This window comes from Dendropsophus ebraccatus, chromosome 9 (assembly GCF_027789765.1).
Source record: "Dendropsophus ebraccatus isolate aDenEbr1 chromosome 9, aDenEbr1.pat, whole genome shotgun sequence".
Classification (NCBI taxonomy): domain Eukaryota; kingdom Metazoa; phylum Chordata; class Amphibia; order Anura; family Hylidae; genus Dendropsophus; species Dendropsophus ebraccatus.
Window position 1 is genome coordinate 113,472,578 of NC_091462.1, and position 6,602 is coordinate 113,479,179.

The following is a 6,602-nucleotide window of genomic DNA, read 5'->3' on the forward strand; positions in this document are numbered from 1 at the left end:
TAGTGGAGAATCAGGCAGGTAGAGTGCAGGAGATAGTGGAGAATCAGGCCGGTAGAGTGCAGGAGATAAAGGAGAATCAGGCAGGTAGAGTGCAGGAGATAGTGGAGAATCAGGCAGGTAGAGTGCAGGAGATAGTGGAGAATCAGGCAGGTAGAGTGCAGGAGATAGTGGAGAATCAGGAGGGTAGAGTGCAGGAGATAGTGGAGAATCAAGCAGGTAGAGTGCAGGAGAAGGTGGAGAATCAGGCAGGTAGAGTGCAGGAGATAGTGGAGAATCAGATGGTAGAGCGCAGGAGATAGTGGAGAATCAAGCAGGTAGAGTGCAGGAGAAGGTGGAGAATCAGGCAGGTAGAGTGCAGGAGATAGTGGAGAATCAGATGGTAGAGTGCAGGAGATAGTGGAGAATCAGGCAGGTAGAGCGCAGGAGATAGTGGAGAATCAGGAGGGTAGAGTGCAGGAGATAGTGGAGAATCAGGAGGGTAGAGTGCAGGAGATAGTGGAGAATCAGGCAGGTAGAGCGCAGGAGATAGTGGAGAATCAGGCTGGTAGAGTGCAGGAGATAAAGGAGAATCAGGCAGGTAGAGTGCAGGAGATAGTGGAGAATCAGGCAGGTAGAGTGCAGGAGATAGTGGAGAATCAGGAGGGTAGAGTGCAGGAGATAGTGGAGAATCAGCAGGTAGAGTGCAGGAGATAAAGGAGAATCAGGCAGGTAGAGTGCTGGAGATAGTGGAGAATCAGGCAGGTAGAGTGCAGGAGATAGTGGAGAATCAGGCAGGTAGAGTGCAGGAGATAAAGGAGAATCAGGCAGGTAGAGTGCTGGAGATAGTGGAGAATCAGGCAGGTAGAGTGCAGGAGATAGTGGAGAATCAGGAGGGTAGAGTGCAGGAGATAGTGGAGAATCAGGCAGGTAGAGTGCAGGAGAAGGTGGAGAATCAGATGGTAGAGTGCAGGAGATAGTGGAGAATCAGGCAGGTAGAGTGCAGGAGATAGTGGAGAATCAGGCAGGTAAAGCGCAGGAGATAGTGGAGAATCAGGCAGGTAGAGTACAGGAGATATTGGAGAATCAGATGGTAGAGTGCTGGAGATAGTGGAGAATCAGGCAGGTAGAGTGCAGGAGAAGGTGGAGAATCAGGCAGGTAGAGTGCAGGAGATAGTGGAGAATCAGGCAGGTAGAGTGCAGGAGAAGGTGGAGAATCAGGCAGGTAGAGTGCAGGAGATAGTGGAGAATCAGGCAGGTAGAGTACAGGAGATATTGGAGAATCAGGCAGGTAGAGTGCAGGAGATAGTGGAGAATCAGGCAGGTAGAGTGCAGGAGATAGTGGAGAATCAGGCAGGTAGAGTGCGGGAGATAGTGGAGAATCAGATGGTAGAGCGCAGGAGATAGTGGAGAATCAGATGGTAGAGTGCGGGAGATAGTGGAGAATCAAATAGTAGAGTGCAGGAGATAGTGGAGAATCAGGCAGGTAGAGTGCAGGAGATAGTGGAGAATCAGGCAGGTAGAGTGCAGGGGATAGTGGAGAATCAGGCAGGTAGAGTGCAGGAGATAGTGGAGAATCAGATGGTAGAGCGCAGGAGATAGTGGAGAATCAGGCAGGTAGAGTGCAGGTGATAGTGGAGAATCAGGCAGGTAGAGTGCAGGAGATAGTGGAGAATAAGGCAGGTAGAGTGCAGGTGATAGTGGAGAATCAGGCAGGTAGAGTGCAGGAGATAGTGGAGAATAAGGCAGGTAGAGTGCAGGAGATAGTGGAGAATCAGGTAGGTAGAGTGCAGGAGATAGTGGAGAATCAGGCAGGTAGAGTGCAGGGGATAGTGGAGAATCAGGCAGGTAGAGTGCAGGAGATAGTGGAGAATCAGATGGTAGAGCGCAGGAGATAGTGGAGAATCAGGCAGGTAGAGTGCAGGTGATAGTGGAGAATCAGGTAGGTAGAGTGCAGGAGATAGTGGAGAATAAGGCAGGTAGAGTGCAGGAGAAGGTGGAGAATCAGGCAGGTAGAGTGCAGGAGAAGGTGGAGAATCAGGCAGGTAGAGTGCTGGGGATAGTGGAGAATCAGGCAGGTAGAGCGCAGGAGATAGTGGAGAATCAGGCAGGTAGAGTGCTGGAGATAGTGGAGAATCAGATGGTAGAGTGCAGGAGATAGTGGAGAATCAGGCCGGTAGAGTGCAGGAGATAGTGGAGAATCAGGCCGGTAGAGTGCTGGAGATAATGGAGAATTGTAACGCCTGGACTAGTGGATCCACTGGACCGTCACCAGCGATGGCACTAACCTCACCAGGGAGCGGAGTCTAAGGGGCCGCTGGTTTTCACCAGAGCCCGCCGCAAGGCGGGATGGACTTGCTGCGGCAGGCGACCCCCAGGTCGCTACCCCTGGCTTGGTTGCTGGTGACGGCAGGCGAGGCGTGGCAGGAGCAGTAGGCAGGTGATGGTGCTGGCAGAGGTCTGTAGGCGTGACCGCAGGTGACAGGCTGAACACAGGAACTAAAGTGTAACGGGGAAGCAGGAACCAGGAACAAGGACTAGGGACCAGGTAGCGGACAGGGATCAGGAACAAGGACTAGGGACCAGGTAGCGGACAGGAATCAGGAACAACAGGGAGCTGGGCCAAACGCTATGGGAAGCATGTAGAGGCTCCAACACCTGTAGTGGGGCAGGGCTGGAATTTATAGGGAGTGATTGTGTGCAAGACCAATTAGGAGCGCACTGCCCCTTTAAATCTGAGACAGCCGGCGCGCGCGCGCCCTAGGAGGAGGGGACGCGCGCGCCGGCCGGCACAGCGACGGACAGGAGCGTGGAGAGGTGAGGCGCCCCCCGGGGCCGAAGTAACAGCAGCGCCGGGTCCCTGCCTATGGACACCGGCTGCTGCATGGGGAAGAGAGGAGTCGCGGCGGCGGTCCGGAGCACGGGATGCCGCCGCGGCCGTGACAAGAATCAGATGGTAGAGTGCAGGAGATAGTGGAGAATCAGGCAGGTAGAGTGCAGGGGATAGTGGAGAATCAGGCAGGTAGAGTGCAGGGGATAGTGGAGAATCTGTCAGGTAGAGTGCAGGAGATAGTGGAGAATCAGGCCGGTAGAGTGCAGGAGATAGTGGAGAATCAGGCAGGTAGAGTGCAGGAGATAGTGGAGAATCAGGCAGGTAGAGTGCAGGTGATAGTGGAGAATCAGGCAGGTAGAGTGCAGGAGATAGTGGAGAATCAGGCCGGTAGAGTGCAGGAGATAGTGGAGATCAGGCAGGTAGAGTGCAGGAGATAGTGGAGAATCAGATGGTAGAGTGCAGGAGATAGTGGAGAATCAGGCAGGTAGAGCGCAGGAGATAGTGGAGAATCAGGCAGGGGAAGATAGAAGATAGTAAGAACTGCAGGAAGTTGACCGGGTAAATAAAAGGCAGGAGGTAGCGGATGGGGCAGGTAGAATAGAGGAGAAAGTGGACAGGGCAGGTAGATGGTAAGATGTAGTGGATGGGACAGGTAGAGTGCAGGGGATAGTGGAATGTTCAGGAGAATACAGAAGATAGTAAGAGGGTAAGAGGTAGTGGATGGGGCAGACAGAGCGTAAGAGGTAGTGGACATTGCAGGTTGAGGTAGAAGGCAGTGGATGGGTCAGGTAGAGGGTAATAGGTAGTGGATAGGGCAGGTAGAGGGAAAGAGGTAGTGGACGGGGCAGGTTGAGGTAGAAGGCAGTGGATGGGGCAGGTAGAGGGTGAGAGGTAGTGGATGGGGCAGGTAGAGGGTAAGAGGTAGTGGTCGGGGCAGGTAGAGGGTAAGAGGTAGTGGATGGGGCAGGTAGAGGGTAAGAGGTAGTGGATGGGGCAGGTGGAGGGTAAGAGGTAGCAGACGGGGCAGATAGAGGGTAAGAGGTAGTGGACAGGGCAGATAGAGGGTAAGAGGTAGCAGACGGGGCAGATAGAGGGTAAGAGGAAGCAGACGGGGCAGATAGAGGGTAAGAGGTAGTGGACGGAGCAGGTAGAGGGTAAGAGGTAGCAGACGGGGCAGATAGAGGGTAAGAGGTAGTGGAAAGGGCAGATAGAGGGTAAGAGGTAGTGGTCGGGGCAGGTAGAGCGTAAGAGGTAGTGGACATTGCAGGTTGAGGTAGAAGGCAGTGGATGGGGCAGGTAGAGGGTAAGAGGCAGTGGATGGGGCAGGTAGAGGGTAAGAGGTAGTGGACGGGGCAGGTAGAGGGTAAGAGGTAGTGGACAGGGCAGGTAGAGGGTAAGAGGTAGTGGACGGGGCAGATAGAGGGTAAGAGGTAGTGGACAGGGCAGGTAGAGGGTAAGAGGTAGTGGTCGGGGCAGGTAGAGGGTAAGAGGTAGTGGACGGGGCAGGTTGAGGGTAAGAGGTAGTGGACGGGGCAGGTTGAGGGTAAGAGGTAGTGGACGGGGCAGGTAGAGGGTAAGAGGTAGTGGACGGGGCAGATTGAGGGTAAGAGGTAGTGGACGGGGCAGGTTGAGGGTAAGAGGTAGTGGACGGGGCAGGTTGAGGGTAAGAGGTAGTGAACGGGGCAGGTTGAGGGTAAGAGGTAGTGGACATGGCAGGTAGAGGGTAAGAGGCAGCAGACGGGGCAGATAGAGGGTAAGAGGTAGTGGACAGGGCAGATAGAGGGTAAGAGGTAGTGGTCGGGGCAGGTAGAGCGTAAGAGGTAGTGGACATTGCAGGTTGAGGTAGAAGGCAGTGGATGGGGCAGGTAGAGGGTAAGAGGCAGTGGATGGGGCAGGTAGAGGGTAAGAGGTAGTGGACGGGGCAGGAAGGGTAAGAGGTAGTGGACGGGGCAGGTAGAGGGTAAGAGGAAGTGGACATTGCAGGTTGAGGTAGAAGGCAGTGGATGGGGCAGGTAGAGGATAAGAGGAAGTGGACATTGCAGGTTGAGGTAGAAGGCAGTGGATGGGGCAGGTAGAGGGTAAGAGGTAGTGGACGGGGCAGGTAGAGGGTAAGAGGTAGTGGACGGGGCAGATAGAGGGTAAGAGGTAGTGGACAGGGCAGGTAGAGGGTAAGAGGTAGTGGTCGGGGCAGGTAGAGGGTAATAGGTAGTGGACGGGGCAGGTTGAGGGTAAGAGGTAGTGGACGGGGCAGGTTGAGGGTAAGAGGTAGTGGTCGGGGCAGGTAGAGGGTAATAGGTAGTGGACGGGGCAGGTTGAGGGTAAGAGGTAGTGGACAGGGCAGGTTGAGGTAGAAGGCAGTGGACGGGGCAGGTAGAGTGGAGGAAGGATCTTGGTAACCCATCAGGTGGGGGTGTATAGGGGGTTGGGGGGCAGATTTGGGTAGTCCGCTGGAGGAGTGTTTTACTCCATGTAGAATGGATGGGGTAATCTTCATACATTAGGGTAAGAAATCACAGATACAAGGCAGGGGGCACATATTGGGTTGGGGGTCACACAGACTCGGTCACCCCTGCACCCGATCCTGATGTTCTGCAGAGCCCCTCACCATGAACTTCTCCCTGCGCCACCGCACCTACCTGTTCTTCAGAGCATTACATCCTGAACTTGAAAGAAAAGCTGCGGAATCACTCTCCGAGAGCCTTACCCCATTAACCCCTTCCACCCCCTCAACCCCCCACACAACCTGTCAACTCCAACCCCATCCCTGCCACCAACATGCCGCATAAGTGCGAACCCCCAAGGAAGATCGCCTGGAACCCTGCGCCTTGTCATATTAACCCTTTCGTTGCAGCAGCGGGTTGAACTTACCTCTCAGCCTCGGAGAGTCCGAGGACAACGGCGCAACTGAGAGACGGGGGCAAAGAAAGAGAGAGAGCGAGAGGAGCAGCAGGTCGGAGATGTGAGGAGAAGGGCTGGAGCGCCTCTGTTGCTGCTGCTCTCTCCCTTACTGCTGGGCTTCACAGCAGGAGAAGGAGGGAGGGTGAGAGGGAGAGGAGGAGACAAAGAGACAGAGCAAATGAATCGAGAGGAAGAAAGACAAGAAGAGTGTAGACGGAGGTGAAGGAAAACAATTGCAGGAGATCAGACACTGCCACCGCTGCCTTAACCACTTGATGCTCTGCTCATCCCTGCTGCTTCAGCCAGACGCATCCATCAACCTGGACAGCACTGTGGATGGTCTGAAGCTGCACAGAGATGCCCCTAGAGATGCCTCCAGGGATGCCCCCAGCTTTGCCTCAATGGGAATTTGCCCCCCGGTTCAGTTCCTATTTGCAGGAAGTCATGTCAATATTTAAGTGTTTGTTGTGGCAGAGCATCGCGTCTGCAGATCGTTAATCACGTGCAATGCGCCGTTCCTCTGCTTGTTTAATGAGGAGGACAAATCTCCGTCTCCGTCTCAGGCAGGTACATTTTCAGCCATTAATTCACCAGGGGGTTGGAAAAAATTTTGGGCACAGCGATGGGCAGAGGTAAAGGTCAGGAGTAGAGATCAATTAATGACATTTAATCAAATCTAGAAAAATTCGTGCAAATTCCAAATTTTTGAGATTTGGTTTGGACAAACATCTCAAAGTGGTAAAATGGTGGCCACTAGGAACCTTACAGATATACGTCCTCCATACTGCTGGGAACCCTACAGGGCCACACATCTCCTGCCTCCTCCATAATGCTGGGAACCCTACAGGGCCACTCATCTCCTGCCTCCTCCATAGTGCTGGGAACCCTACAGGGC

At 54.1% G+C, this 6,602-nt stretch overlaps 1 protein-coding gene across 1 annotated transcript in view; it reads right to left on the reverse strand.

The window, feature by feature from the left end:
- Positions 1–5,737, reverse strand: part of DOC2A (double C2 domain alpha) — a 55,136-nt gene extending 49,399 nt beyond the window's left edge. The window contains exon 1 of the mRNA XM_069982267.1: positions 5,678–5,737. The gene's annotated coding sequence lies outside the window, so the exon portion shown is untranslated. The remainder of the gene's footprint in view (positions 1–5,677) is intronic.
- Positions 5,738–6,602: the final 865 nt, after the last annotated feature.